The sequence below is a fragment of the Parasteatoda tepidariorum genome, chromosome X2, assembly GCF_043381705.1.
Source record: "Parasteatoda tepidariorum isolate YZ-2023 chromosome X2, CAS_Ptep_4.0, whole genome shotgun sequence".
Taxonomy (NCBI): domain Eukaryota; kingdom Metazoa; phylum Arthropoda; class Arachnida; order Araneae; family Theridiidae; genus Parasteatoda; species Parasteatoda tepidariorum.
In genome coordinates, this window is record NC_092215.1 from 27,606,797 (window position 1) to 27,622,738 (window position 15,942).

Sequence of the window (15,942 nt, forward strand, 5' to 3'; positions counted from 1 at the left end):
AGATATTACATACATGCAAGTTTTCTCTCAGCTATCTGTAAAATAAATATAAAACTGTATCAATTAATTTTTATAACTCTGAGAAGCTTGTGAGTAAGCAATATCTATTACATCAGCTGCAGATATTGCGTACACGCAAGTTTTCTCTCAGCTACCTGTAAAAAATTTTTTTTGTTGTTGTCGTATGCCTGTTTAGTCAGTGGGGGTGCGAGTGTTCCTGTTTTTCAGTGGCGCCATCTATGGCCAGGAATTCGACTTCTGCCACGCCATTCACACAACCACAACCCGTTTATAGGGCTGGTCACATTCACACACAAAGGAGAAAGGACACAGAACACAAAGAGAGAGAGAGAGAAAGAAACACCCATGCCTTGCCCGGGATTCGAACCCAGGACCTTTCTGATGCAAGGGCAGTTCCCCGCTCCCTACACAGGCCGGTCGGCTGTAAAATAAATATAAAATTGTATAAATTACTTTTCATAACTCTGAGAAGCTTGTGAGTAAGCAATATCTGTTACATCAGCAGCAGATATTGTATACACGCAAGCTTTCTCTCAGCTACCTGTAAAATAAATATAAAATTGTATAAATTACTTTTATAGCCATTTGTATATCCTCCAACATTTGAGGTTTGTACGAAATATTTTTTCAAGTTGTAGTGAACTGAGGTAAATTTTTGTAAAATAGATAGAATTTTAAACACAAATCTTAAGAAGAATTATGAATATGACCCTCCAACTCTCCAACATTAGAGGTTTGTACGAAATACTTTCTCAAGTAGTAGTTAATTGTAGCAAATATTTTTTTTAAAAATAAATTGAGTTTTTACACAAATCTTACAAAGAATTAAGAACATGACCATTTGCATATCCTCCAACATGTGTACGAAATACTTTTTTCAAATAATAATGAACTGAAGCTATTTTTTTTAAAAAAAAATAGAATTTTGTACGCAAATCTTATCAAGAAGTAAGAGCATGACCATTTGCATATCCTCCAACATTTGAGGCTTGTAATTTAATTATGTAGGAAGTATCCTCGGGTCCATACTATTTATTTTATTTACCTGCGACTTTCCTGCGGGCAGTGAAGACTTTAACCCCTTAATGGGCCCTTTATTTCTAGTAAAGGTAAATTAAAGTATTTTTGGAATTGAAATTGTCTTAAGAACAGTAATTGATATAAAAAAAACTCATTTAGTTTATAAAAATGCCATTTTTTTGGTGGTAAATATATTTAACACGATCTATTAGGAACTTACTGACTTTTATTTTTCTTTATTTATAGAATAAATTCCTTAAATGCTACAAACTTCAAAAGGAATTATGTATTTTATAACTCTTATACATTTTTTAAAAGTGACAAATGGTTGCCAATTTTATTCAAACTCTCTNTCTGCCACGCCATTCACACAACCACAACCCGTTTATAGGGCGGGTCACATTCACATACATTCACACACAAAGGAGAAAGGACATAGAACATACACAGAGAGAAAGAAACACCTATGCCTTGCCCGGGATTCGAACCCAGGACCTTTCTGATGCAAGGACAGTTCCCCGCTCCCTACACAGGCCGATCGGCTGCAAAATAAATATAAAATTGCATAAATTACTTTTTATGACTCTGAGAAGCTTGTGAGTAAGCAATATCTGTTACATCAGCAGCAGATATTGCATACACGCAAGCTTTCTCTCAGCCACCTGCAAAATGAATATAAAATTTTATAAATTACTTTTATAACCATTTACATATCCTCCAACATTTGAGGTTTGTACGAAATACTTTTTTAAGTAGTAGTGAACTGAGGTAAATTTTTGTTAAATAAATAGAATTTTTAACACAAATCTTAACAAGAATTATGAATATGACCCTCCAACTCTCCAACATTAGAAGTTTGTACGAAATATTTTCTCAAGTAGTAATCAATAGTAGTAAATATTTTTTTTAAAAAAAATTGAGTTTTAACACAAATCTTACAAAGAATTAAGAACATGACCATTTGCATGTCCTCCAACTTGTGTACGAAATACTTTTTCCAATAGTAATGAACTGAAGCTATTTTTTTTTAAAAAAATAGAATTTTTTACACAAATCTTATCAAGAAGTAAGAGCATGACCATTTGCAAATCCTCCAACATTTGAGGTTTGTACGAAATTCTTTTTCAAATAGTAGTGAACTGAAGCAATGTTTTTAATAGAATTATAGAATACTTTATAATTCTATGAAAAATGTCTTTATAATTCCTATAAAAAATAATTCGCTAAAAAAATTATGGAATACTTCAGAATTTACAGAATTATAGAGAACTATAGAATTTTTTACACAAATCTTATCAAGAAGTAGAAGCATGACCATTTGCATATCCTACAACATTTGAGGTTTGTACGAAATACTTTTTCAAATACTAGTGAACTGAATCAATTTTTTTAAAAATAAATAGAGTTTTTTACACAAATCTTATCAAGAAGTAAAAGCATGACTATTTGCAAAATTTTCCAACATTTTAGGTCTGTACGAAATACTTATTAGTGAACTGAAGTAATTTTTTGTTAAATAAATAGAATTTTTAGCGCAAATCTTAACAAGAATTATGAAGATGATTCTCCAACATTAGAGTTTTGTACGAAATACTCTTTCAATTGTAGCAAATATTTTTTTAAAAATAAATTGAGTTTTTACACAAATCATACAAAGAATTAAGAACACAACCATTTGTACAACCTTCAACATTTGAGATTTGTGTGAAATATTTTCCCCAGTGGCAGTGTAATCTGAGAAACAAATAAAAAATGTTATGAAACTTTTATAATAACGAAAGAGCATAATCATTCGATTATTAAATCTATGCAAAATTTTCAACTGACGCTGGTTGGAACCCCGCGCAGGCATGGTTGTCTGTTTCTCTGTTTGTCCTCTGTTGCGTGATGTGTGAATATATTGAAATGTAAAATGTGTATCTATTGTAGCGTGGCGTGGTAATGTAGCTCGCCTACTTGAATTAGTTTCACAGGTGCCCACCGGTAAGAATGTACGTAATAGTTCAGTACCAGCTATAAGGGAGAATACATCTATTTAAATCATAACCCTTTAAGACCCAGCGTGCACTATTGTGCGGGTTAGATATTTAACTCAATATGTGCATAGTAGTAATATATTCATTTTAAAACAAGTTTAAACTGAGTAAAATGCTTCTTCTCTAAAAGCTACAGTTTTCATAATAAAAATATCCATTGCAGATATGAAATTAGATTCTAAATGTAATTATGTAGGAAGTATCCTAGGGTCCATACTATATTTACCAGCGACTTTCCAGCAGACAGTCAAGACTTTAATAGTATTACAGCATTTTTCTCAGATCACACTGAAATCGTCGGCAAGTCCAAAAACCCCAACACTGCGTTACAGAAACTCCAAGAAAAACTGAATAAAATGGAAACCTGGAGTCTAGGCTGGGAGTTTAAAGTTAACAGACAAAACTCGAAACTACTAATTATCCAACATAAAAGAAAAACCATTTTTCCAAAAAATCAAGTTGTTCTCGTTAACGAAACTATCCCCATTATCAAAAGTGCGAAATATCTTGGTCTGGTCATAAGCAATAAATTTAATTGGAAAGATCATGTCAAATCAGTTATAACAAAGCACAAACAGTGTGCCATAAATTACAAATCCTTCTTCAGAACTCTAAAATGGAACTCAGACTTAAACGCTTACTCTACATCTCAATGATCTGTCCCATCCTAATTTGCGCATCTCCAGCTTGATGTAACGTCTCCCCATTACTCCTAGAGAAACTCAAGATGCCAGAAAAAATTTCGCCGAAAAATAACACAAACAAGATGGTTTATCCGAAATAAGAATATATATCATGATCTCAACATAGATTTTTAAAATTATCATATTGCAAAGCTAAATTGCAAATTTTTTGAAAAGACCATAAACTGTGACACCGCAGGATTTAATGAAATTTTTACTTTTGAAAGCTTGAGACTAGCTCCCATTAATTATCTTTAATTACTTAGAATAATGTTCATGCTAAAATAGATTTCCTAGCACTTCTTACGCTTTTAGGTACATATACAAGAAAGAAATCAGTGTTTTCCAATTGCTTCCGATCTTAAAGCGATAACAAAAACAACTTTATGAAGAACCTTGCATATAAGTTATTATAGAGTTTTAGTCTTTTTAGTTGTGAGTTAAAAAACACTGTTGGCTAACTAACTAACTAATCAAGTTTTTCAGAGTACCTATCCATGTATGGATATGAAAACACTGTTGGCTAATTTGCATGCACTTTATATATGTTTAATTTATTCATATCTAGTGCTGATCAAAATCATTTTAAATTAAATTTATAAATCTAAAAAAAAAATCAACTTGTATATTTTATATCCTTCGTTGAACAGCCGATCCAATTTTAAGTTTACAACTATCAATGTCCAACTCCGTAGCTTTATAATTTTGAACCCGATTCAGAAGGCAAGGGAACTACTGGAACAAGTACTGGGAGAAATGTACCTTCGTGGAGTGCTTTTTGATGGAACTAACCCACATTTGCGTTTCATGGTGATGAAAACCACGGAAGATCCCCTTCGTTAGCCTGTCGGCAAGGGTCACCTCATTGGGAAGTGAGCTCTCTATCCACTGAGTCACCACGGTTTTTAAACTTGTATGTTATCTTCTTGTATATTATCATGGACACGAAAAGTAGATAAATGCTTATAATAAATACATTTCTCTACATTTTTTAACTATTGATCCCATTTAAAGTACCGTTAATTTAAGCTATAAATTTGCAGAATCACTTTTAATAAATCTAAATTAAACCTATTAATTATACAAGCTCTGTTTTGTAGCCCAAAATTGTGTAGAACAGCAGGTTATGATTCAAATATTGAGATTGTACTGATCTGCCATCTCCAGACTCAAGTCTCATTTATAGGACAATGATAGCCAAATTGAACAGTAAAATAGTGTAGTACTTAGATCAGCCGGACAAATAGCGGAAAAACAGAGTACGACTAGCAGTCGCTTTTGCTTGCATCTTTGGGTAGAATTAAGCAAAATTTAAAATTTAAATGCTCCCTAATAGCAAAATTTGATGCTCTAAATCTTTTTTGTCTTTTATTTTTTATTTGGAGAGACATTTTCAGATCACAGGCATTTGAAAGTTCTTTTTGGCCGAAGCAGAAAAATTTGCACAGTTTTGACTGCTGATTGTGATCAGGTCGTTGAATCAAATGTAATATTTAAAATTACCATTCGGTGCTTTAATTTTAGAGCATTTAAAATTTCGTGTACGATGCACTATTTAGATCTTATAAGGCAAAAACTGTGAAATAGCCTAAATTTTCGCAGGTTTTTGGATGAAAATAAATTTGATGGTGAAGATTATTAATACTAAGAGAGAACTTTTGTGAGTGATAATATTACAACTTTTTTTAAAGAATTTTTGTAAATGTTTTCAAGCAATAATAATGACAATTCGCGTTAAACGTGGTAAAAAATAGAGATTTTTCGATTGAAAGCTAATGCTATTGTACTTTGTTTGAAGAAATAATTTTGAATTTATAGCAACTTAACAGTAGAAAAAAAACGGAAAAAAGGCCCACGAACTAAATTTTTTTATCGACCATTTGTTTAAATCAAATTTCAAAATGTTTAAGTTTTTTAAATTTTTCCTTTATTATTTTTTAATTTTGCAACTTGGTATGTTGAATTTTTTAAGTATTTACTACGATGATTGATTAAGCAAGATAGCTTGGTATAATGTTTTGTTTTAATTCCAAAAGGTGACTATTCTAAAAACAATTGATCAGAAGTAATTCTTTGAAGCCACATTTTTTTTAAAAAAAGGTTTTAATTTTTATTCGATTGTATTTTAATTTCATTGCCTGGTGCATTGAATTTTTCTACTATTTAATACGGCGTTTGATTAATTGAAGGAGTTTATTATAATATTTTATCCCAATTCTAAAAGGTAAAAATTCTAAAAGTACTTAATCGGAAGTAATTCTTTGAAGGCAAATTTTTGAAAAAATAACTCTTACTTTATTGTATTTTAATTTCATTGTATATCTCATCGAATTTTTTTAGTATTTACTACGATGTTTGATTAAGTAAAGCTATTTATTGTAATAATTTGTCCTAATTCGAAAAGCTAAAAATTCTAAATGCACTTGATCGGAAGTAGTTCTTTGAAGGCACATTTTTTGAAGAAAAAAAAAAACTTTTGCTTTATTGTATTTTAATTTCATTGTATAGTTCATTGAATTTTTTTAGTATTAAATAAGACGCTTGATTGAGTAAAGTAGCTTATTATATTCCTTTGTCCCTTTTCCTATAGGTAATACTTGATGTGATTCTAAAATATTTACTTATTTTTAGGCGTAATTTAAAAAAAAATGTAATTTCGATTTTTTTAATGTATTTAATTTCATAACACTTGAAATAATATGAAAATGCATAATGTACTGCATTTATTTAAAAATTACTAAAGCCACCTTTTTCAAGGTCATTAGAATAACACAAGGTCAGCTCAAAATTCATTTCTATAAAAAATAACAAGAATACTCATTCTATGCACGTGCTAATAAAAGTAATGAATAAATTACACAAAAAACTATTACAACAGAATTAGTTGTCATAAAAATTCCAAGAATTCAAATGATTCAAAAAACAGTTTTGAATCACATAAATAACTAACTAGATAGGAAAATAAGGACAACAGGAAACAGGACAACAAAAATCAACAGGGTGCATAGTTTGTAAAAGCAATATATTTCATTACATTGGAATGTTTTTATATTATTTTAATTTTCTTTAAAAGGAACTACAACTAATAATACGAGACCTCACGCAGTTTATGGTTGATACTTAAACAATAGTAAGAACTGGAAACAATTTCCGTAAGACCTTAGGGGATTTTTATTTTTTTCCGTATTCCTGAAAGTAGTTATTATCTAATGATTAACTTGTGGAATAATGATTGAGAATTTGAAATCGTGAGAGCCTTGATTATAGTCTTTGAATCAGTGCTAATGTCTGATTGTGTACACAGAGAATGACAGTTAATGAGATGTTGAGCGACGTGGTTTCAATGTCTTGCATTGCGTAAGATTCTATTTTCTGTCATTTATTTCCATAACAGACATTTTAGATTTGGACACCAATGTTTATACATTTTATTGAATTGAACATCATGATCTTTTTTATGTAAATTAAATATCTAAAACACTAAAGATATATAAATAATATGCAGTTTGATGTTTTGCAGTTTGACGTCTGATGTTTTAAGCTTTTTGTTGGGGATCCACGGATCCCAAGGAAAATTTTAAAAACACTTGAGCAGAAATAATTCCTTGAAGGCACAGTTTTCAAAAAAAAAGTTTTAATTTTTACTTTATTGTATTTTAATTTCACTGCGTTATGCATTGAATTTTTCTAGTATTTAGTGTTACATTTGATTAGGTAAAGCAGTTTATTATACTTTGTCCTAATTCCAAAACATAAAAATTCTAAAAACACTTGATCAGAAGTAATTCTTTGAAGGCACAATTTTCAAGTTTTCTTTTAAAATTTTTACTTTATTGTATTTTAATTTCATTGCGTGGTGCATCGAATTTTTCTAGTATTTAATGCTACATTTGCATACCCTCCAACTTATGAAGATTTTGAAAATAATTCTTTCTAGTGGTAGCGAACCAAAGTAGAAATTTTTAAAGCAAATGAATCTCTCATAAAACTTTTATCAGAACTTAAGAATCTAGCCATATGGTTTGCACTTTTATAAGTAATAGTGGACAAGTTACGATAAAATTAATTTTTTTAAAATATTAAGACATTCATTTTGCTACCGTCTGAAAAGAAGATTTCTGAAACTACGGAAATTCCGTAGCAGTTGGAGGGTATGCATTTGATTAGGGAAAGCAGTTTATTATATTTTGTCCTAATTCCAAAAGGTAAAAATTCTGAAAACACTTGATCAGAAGTAATTCTTTGAAGGCACAATTTTCAAATTTTGTAATTTTTTTTTTAATTTTTACTTCATTGCGTGGTGCGTCGAATTTTTCTAGTATTTAATGCTATATTTGATTAGGTAAAGCAGTTAATTATATTTTGTCCTAATTCCAAAAGGTAAAAATTCTAAAAAAACTTGATCAATCTCTCTGGAATTATGTTTCATTGATATTATATTCCAGGATTATATTCCAGGAATCCCAGGGATGCCACAGGCGATTATAAATGTAAAAAGTGGAAGAAACTCAAATCACTTTCTTATTTATTATTTCTTTAATTGTTCAATTGTAACTACCACTATGACTTCCATTTCAAATTATTCATATTTAAAACGAAAACAATGTTTACAATTTGTTTCAATAGTAAACTAAAAAAAATAAAAGCTGCTAATTTTAATTTCTTTTAATAAAACTTTGAGTTTTCTTGGACAGCACTTTTTGCATTTTTAGTAGCCCGGGGCAACCCTGTATCCCCAACTAACATAAGCGAAATGTATTTCTCTTTGTTGTCTATCCCATATTGAAGGGTAACATAAATCACTTATTTTATTTTGCCTTAAGTAAGCATGTTTTCAAAAACTTTCATAGATGTGAACATAAAGTGAAATTGATGACTAGAGCTTAATACAAATTTATTGATCACAAATTTAAATGCTCTTGAATTGGAAATGTCAAATTTAAATGCTCTTGCCTTGTAATTTTGAACCCAATCCAGAAGACAAGGGAACTCTTATATCAAGTATTGGACGAAATTTGCCTTCGTGGAGAACTTTTTGATGAATCTAACCCCGCATTTGAGCTACATTTAGAGCCTCCCACGGTTAGCTTGACAGCAAGGGGACTCGAACACACGATCTGCCTACCACTGAGGATAATTTACGTCCGGAATTCGTATCGACCAGCTATAGCTGGTATCTGAACCCGGTTCACCTCATTGGAATGAGCCACCACTGCTCAAATGTTTTTTATTTTTTTATTTATTTATTTTTTTTTTTTTTATAAACTAAACACGGACTTTGAGATCAGGATATCAACTATATTAAGATTGTCACATTTCAAACTCAAACCCCGTTAGCTCCCACCATCTTTGATTAAGAGTGACTCTTTTCCTTGAAGACCAATTTTTTATTAATTCCTTTTTTTCTTAGGCAAACAAAATATGCATACCAACTGGGTCATATTAGTAATACAAGTCATTTAATGTACAGTGCGCAAAATAAAAAATGGACTACCCTGCATACGTTTTGATCTAATGATTGGATCTTCATGTTCTAGGACTTAATCTTAATAGTTTGAGAGGGTGACCTCAAATATGCTAATTAATTGGTGCAGACGATAATTTAGGTTACGAAATCAGACACGAAAACGTACTTTCTCTAAATAAACATAACTTATTTTTTGATGGATTCGGACTTTTGACTCCCCTATAATAGGGGGTAGCCGCAATCTGAAAAATATGGACCCCATAGTTTGGAACAGAGAGCGATTCACAGTTTGGACCCCCAAATGTTAATTTTACTTTTTGTGTATTTCGCCATATCTCGAGAACTCTTTAAACGAATTGAAAAATCTTTGCACACAATTTTAAAATTCGTTTATCCAAAAATAAATCCAAGCAAAAAACATTTGAATTTTAAACACGAATGTTAAAAAGAGTCGTATATTTAAAATTTGATTTCTCAGGAAGTATTCAGCCGATTTTACTCAAAATTTGTATTTTGCCATGTAAAATGAGATTCTTTAAAATTTTGTAAAAGTTTACATGCCTTGCAATCCAAAAGTTTTTTAATTATTATTAAGTAAAATAATAAAAAATAGCAAATATTTACTAAAATTTACTTTTGTCATGAATTTATCGTTGGATAAACGAATTTTAAAATTGCGTCAAATATTTTTTAATTAGCTTTAAAAGTTATCGAAATATGGCGACATACGCAAAAAAAAAGAGTTAACATTAGGGGGTCCAAACCTTGGATAGCTCTCCTGACCAAGCTACGGGGACCATATTTCCCAGATTGTGGCTACTCCCTATATTTTGGAAATCAGCAATCCGAAATTAAGGTATGTTTATTCAGAGAAAATACGTTTTTGTGTCTAATTTCCTAACTTAAAATACCGTTTGAGCTAATTAATTAGCTTATTTTAGAACACCTCCTCTAACCATTAAAGATGAGTCCCATAACGTGAATATCGGATCATTAGATCAAAAGTTATTGAGGGTGGTCTGTTTTCTTCCTTGCGCACTGTATACCTATAAGTGTTTGTTAGTCGATTTATTTTGTGTTTAAAACGATTAATTAGAGGTGTAAGAAAACCTACCGCAATGCTTGATTTTAAGTTTCGATTTGTTAAAAAATGGCAAGCAAAAATATTTTTTAAAATTACAAACAATAATATTGTATTGTGAAAATTTTAAATGACAACAAGAGAGAGATTTACAAGTGGTTTAAAAACCAATTTTTCTCTAATAAACTACAGCATTTTATGTGTGACGGCATTATAAAACTTTATGTAGTAATCAACTTTTATTTACGCCTTCTTTTCATTTCTGAAAAAATTTTATTCTTTTCCTTTAATTAAATTAAGCAAAAGATTTTGCAAATTCGATGAATTGTAGATGCTGAATAACTCATGCTGCCTTTTGTTTTTTGGCAATAATGAAAAATGTGAAATTAGAGAAAGAGAAATAAAATGTAAGCGTACCATAATGTTTAAATAAAAAGCATAGTTTCTTTTATTAGCTTCCACTTAAGTTTTTTGTTTTAAATTTCTCAATTCTTGAATACGGATCAAAGTTAGAAGTTTATTGTGCAAATGTATTACAATAGACAAGCATTTTTTGTTTCAGAAAGAAAAATCATATAAAAAATAGTAAAATTCTCAGCTCTTTTCTTTTTTAAAAAAAATCTGTTTTTAAATGGGATCTCTGGTCAAAACTTAGTTAATTTATTTCTGTATAACTCCAATCATATTTGGTATTATATTGAACTGTAATGATAATATTTCAAAAACTAAAATGAAAAAAAATTCATAATTTTTTAAAGAATATTTCAACTAACGTTCACTGAAAAACACAAATGAACAACTGAACTTCTAAAAAAATTATTTTTACAAAGAGAAACGTAAATTTCAACTTGTACATTGATGATTAATTTATTTTACAATTTTTTTATTATTTTTTATTCCTCAAACGCTAAAAACAAAGCACTAATTATAGTTTGCGCAAAATTGAACTGTCTATTATATGTATATCTTAATATATATCTATTTAAAAACAATTACGGGTCATTCTTACCAAATGGTCGAAAAAATAGGTCGCTAAAATATCGCAAAACCATAAAATTTCTCTCACACAATCCAGCAGCTCTAAATCCTTAAGCAAAATTCCTCATAACTTTATTTTACGAGCAACAAAAAACAATATTTTACGACTCTGAAAGGGTAAAAAATAAAATAAAAGTATATCTAGTGACTTCAGAATCTTTTAAACTCCTGAAGCGCAACTAGTTCTGTCTTATTCATTTTGTTCTCTTAACCGTTTGATGTGGCAAAGCACTAAAACAGAGGTTTGTTTTCTTTCTGCCTTAGAGGTTGGTCTGATAGATAGCATCTTAGGATCATAAAGTGATGAGGAGCAAGACGAAAAAGATCGCTTTCTTTATTTAGTAGCACCTCTTTGAACTTCTTCGGATGAAAAAAAAAATTTTTTTTTCGGTAGCTTTAAGGACCTTTGCACTAAAGAAACTTTTATCTTTAAGTAATTCTTTTTCGAATGACTTTTTTATATGCGCTATAGATTGCGCGGCAATTTAGGTTTCGTTTCATACATTGATTTGTTAAACTTTTGTGGATGAAACGGATATTTCTTATAACAATTTTCTTTTTAGAGGTGGCTCTGGGGATAGAGCGCTCGCCTCCCAATGAGGTGACCTGGGTTCGATCCCAGCGATAGCTGGTCGATTCGAATTCCGCATCCGGCCTGCACCGACACAGTGCTGACGAAAAATATTCTCAGTGGTAGACGGATCATGGGTTAAAGCCTCCACATTGTTTTCAATAAGTAGTCTGCGCAGACTATTTAAAAAGTGAACCAGTTGTGTGTATGAACCCAAATTCTATTTTAGAAGTAATTGAGAGAAATTTATCATATATATCTGAGAATTGAATCTGCAGCGGTTGACAAGTAAATAAGACAATCCAATCATATTAATAAATTAAACAAATTTTTTGACATATATTTGCTATCTCTTTCTAATTTTTAATAGATTTTCTATTAAATAGCTCTTTCGTAAACTGGTTTACCTACATAGTGGTCTGATCGAACTACTTAAAAAAACAGTGTGGAAGCTTTCAGTTGTATGGGGAGTTGGGGAAGCCCCCTTATAGAACAAATATTTCCCTCATTGTTAATGCTTACTAGTTGTAGTTGCAAAAGGCATATTAATTTTCTCCACGGCAGTCAAATTATGAAGTGACTTCATTGCCAATTAAAGAAAAAAGAAAGACCTAAGCATACCTGTCAACTTTTACGCATTTGGCGTAAAGTGTTATTTCTACATTTAAAGTGGTATTAAAATGCAGGCTTTCTATACATTCCTTGAATTTATGAACTTAATTAATAATCTTTTGACCACCACAATTTTTTTAAAAAAAACTAAGTATATATTTATATGTAATACTGTCGTGGTAGTCACATAAGCTTTTTTAAAATAAAGCGTATGTTTCTGCCTAAAATTGTAATTTAAATTCCATTTTACTACCACTGAGGAAAATCATCCTCGAAAGGAATAAAAGTTGGCAGATGTGCCTAAGGCACTGTCCTGATACATCTGGACAGCTACGTCATACCTGCCAACTTTGACTCTTTCCGAGAATGGATTTTCTGAGTGGTTGCAAAACAATAAACGGAAAACAATCTGACTCAAAAATATATTTATATTTTGATCCTGTTGAAGTTCGCTTGTGCAAGGATTATTATGCTTTAATATATTTATTGTAATTATTTATATGCAGCGGTGGTCAAACTCATTTATAATTATCATTATAATTCAAAAAGTTTATTGGAATAACATGAGTATTGCTACCACTTTAAATATGAAAATAAAATCTTCCGGAAATTCAGAAAGAGTTGGCAGGTATGCTACGTGGTATTATTTCCAGGGATTTAACTGATCCGCTTTCCAAATTCTATTTTTATATATATTTAAGAATTGAATCTGTAGTGGTAAACAAGACAAACCAATCATATTCATAAATTAAACAAATTTTTTGACATATATTTGCTACCACTTTCTAATTTTTAATATATTTTCTACTACATAGCTCTTTTGTAAACGGGTTTACTTTCACCGTGGTCTGATCGGACTACCTGTAAAAAACCGTGGGGAGGCTTTCAGTTATAGGAGGCGTTGGTTAAATTCCCCTTGCTGTCAGTCTAACTGTGGGAGGTTCTCGTGGTCTTAACGTAAATGTGGCTTATTTCCATACAAAAATCCTCCACGAAGGCAAATTTCCCCCAAAAATTTAACCAGGAGTTCCCTTGTCATCTGAATTGGGTTCAAAATTACAAGGCTAGGGAGTTGAGCAATAGTAGTCGTATTATCGTAATTGGGTCGGCTGTTCAACGACGGTTATATATATATAAAAAAAAATAACGTAAATTTTCTTTTACTTAACACATTGCTGGCCAAACGTTGGTGACCGGTCACGAGTTAACTCGTGTTTTCGTTAGCAGTGATCTCGTGATGACTATTTTAGAAAGTGGCCGTAATTTTCCTTACTTTTCAAGTTTTACTATTTAATTCTGTACCAATTTATTATAACTTTACGAAACTCGATATATTTTCAAAACTTGTGGTGAACCATTACACATAGGTGATTGTTAACTTTTTTTCATACGGCATTAAAATTTAGACTTTTTTAAAGTTTATTTATATATTTTTTACTTCCACATCTGCTTTCAAAACAATAGCAGGGCACATGGTGTAATTTTCAGAAAAGTTGCCGGTCAGCAGTGTGTTAAAACAGATTTTAATTCAGTTCACTCTTACAATGATTTTATAATATACATACCCTCCAACTGCTACGGAATTTCCGTAGTTTCAGAATTCTTCTTTTCAGACGGTAGCAAGATTAATGTCTTAATATTTAAAAAAAAATAATTTTAGCGTAACTTGTCCACTATTACTTATAAAAGTGCAGGCCATATGGCTAGATTCTTAAGTTCTGATAAAAGTTTTATGAGAGATCCATTTGCTTTAAAAATTTCTACTTTGGTTCGCTACCACTAGAAAGAATTATTTTCAAAATTATCATAAGTTGGAGGGTATGTAATAATACAAAACAACTGAAAATAATTAGCTTGTTAAATTTGCCCAGAAAAAAATAGCATGTATATCTAGTTCAATTGAAAAGTTAAATTTCATGGAAGGAAATATTATTTACCCCTTTTCATTACACCAAATATTGATTGCAAATTTTAGTCAGGCAAAACATACGGAAGTGTGACCTTAGACATGACGAATTGCTCGACTTAGTAAACAAATATTTTCTAGCAGTAAAAAAACGAAATTTAAGTTATTTTTAGTTTAGTATTTTTCGACCACTACAAATCAGAAAGTCAAGGTATCATAAGGAATGAAACTTATTGTTTCTGTTATTATTTCGTTCTTGTTATGTTATTAGTTAGTGGTGTCACTTTTAAAGAGTGAATGTCATTGTTCAAATTCTGCGAATTTTTAAAAACTTTTTCAGAAAGCTGGGCAGATCGCAACCCTGAGTTCATTTTTAGTGAGCACTTAACGTATTTCAGTTCATTATTTTTTCGAGAATAGTAGTTGCTGAACATTTTAAAGCAATTAGTTTTACATTACTAGTGGTTTGCAACATTTGTTGAAAAAGTGTTACCAGACAGGCTACATTGCATCTGAAAAGGTTAAATAGAAATATTATTTTAGTAGAAATAATACTTTCAAAGAATCATTGTTTCAACGACATTATTATTTCATAAAAAACAGCATTTTAATGGTAATATTACTATTGTAGAAACATTATTTTAGTTGTAATATTATTTCAGAAAAACAACAGCCTTTCAGTTGTGATATTATTTCAGAAGAATGCATATTTCAGTGATAATGTGATTTCATGGGAAATACAGAGATGCCAACAGCTCCGGACAAGCCAAAATAATAAAAAAAAACTGTAAATAACTGCAAAGTTAATTTTGCAAATATTTGACTATTTTTGTTTGCTTTTTAAAGGTATAGCATGACATAAATACTATAAAAGTGGTGAAGTGCATAAGTCTACAAATTATTTAGATATAGTGGTGGATAAAAATCTACTAAATTGACTTTATTAAACCAAGAATCACAATTGATAAATTACCACTTTAAAGTATGTGTTTGCTGTCCGGAGCAAGTTAGCACCTCTGGAAATAATATTGAGTTATTTTTATTATTTTAGCGAAACGAGAAATTCAGTGGTAATATTATTTCAGAAGAAACAATATTTAAGTGGTAATAATATTTCAGAAAAACATTGTTTTAATGCTAATATCATTTCAGAACACAAATTATTCGAATTGCAATATTATCTCAGAGGAAATATTATTTCAGAAAAAAAACATTATTTTAATGGTAAGAAAAAAATCAGAAGAAATATTTCAGGGAAAATAATTTCTTTCTTGAAAACTCCTACTTTTTTTACTCTATTATTTAGATTTAGATAATTTGTCTAGTTTAGGTCTAAAAGTAGGACGCAAAAGAAGAAAAACTGGTAACCATACCATTTTATTTATGTCTGATTTTCATGAAGATTAAAATAAGCTCTTATTCTTTCAATTAGATACTATTTATCATTAATTACTATTCTCGGGTAAGAAACAGTCCTAAATAAATATTATAACAGTTAAGATGTGTG

The 15,942-nt window shown here is 30.3% G+C and overlaps 1 protein-coding gene across 1 annotated transcript in view; it reads right to left on the bottom strand.

Annotated features, from left to right (window-relative positions):
- LOC107445649 (protein Wnt-5a) overlaps window positions 1-15,942 on the bottom strand; it is a 139,504-nt gene that overhangs the window by 14,223 nt on the left and 109,339 nt on the right. The gene's annotated exons all lie outside the window — the stretch shown is intronic.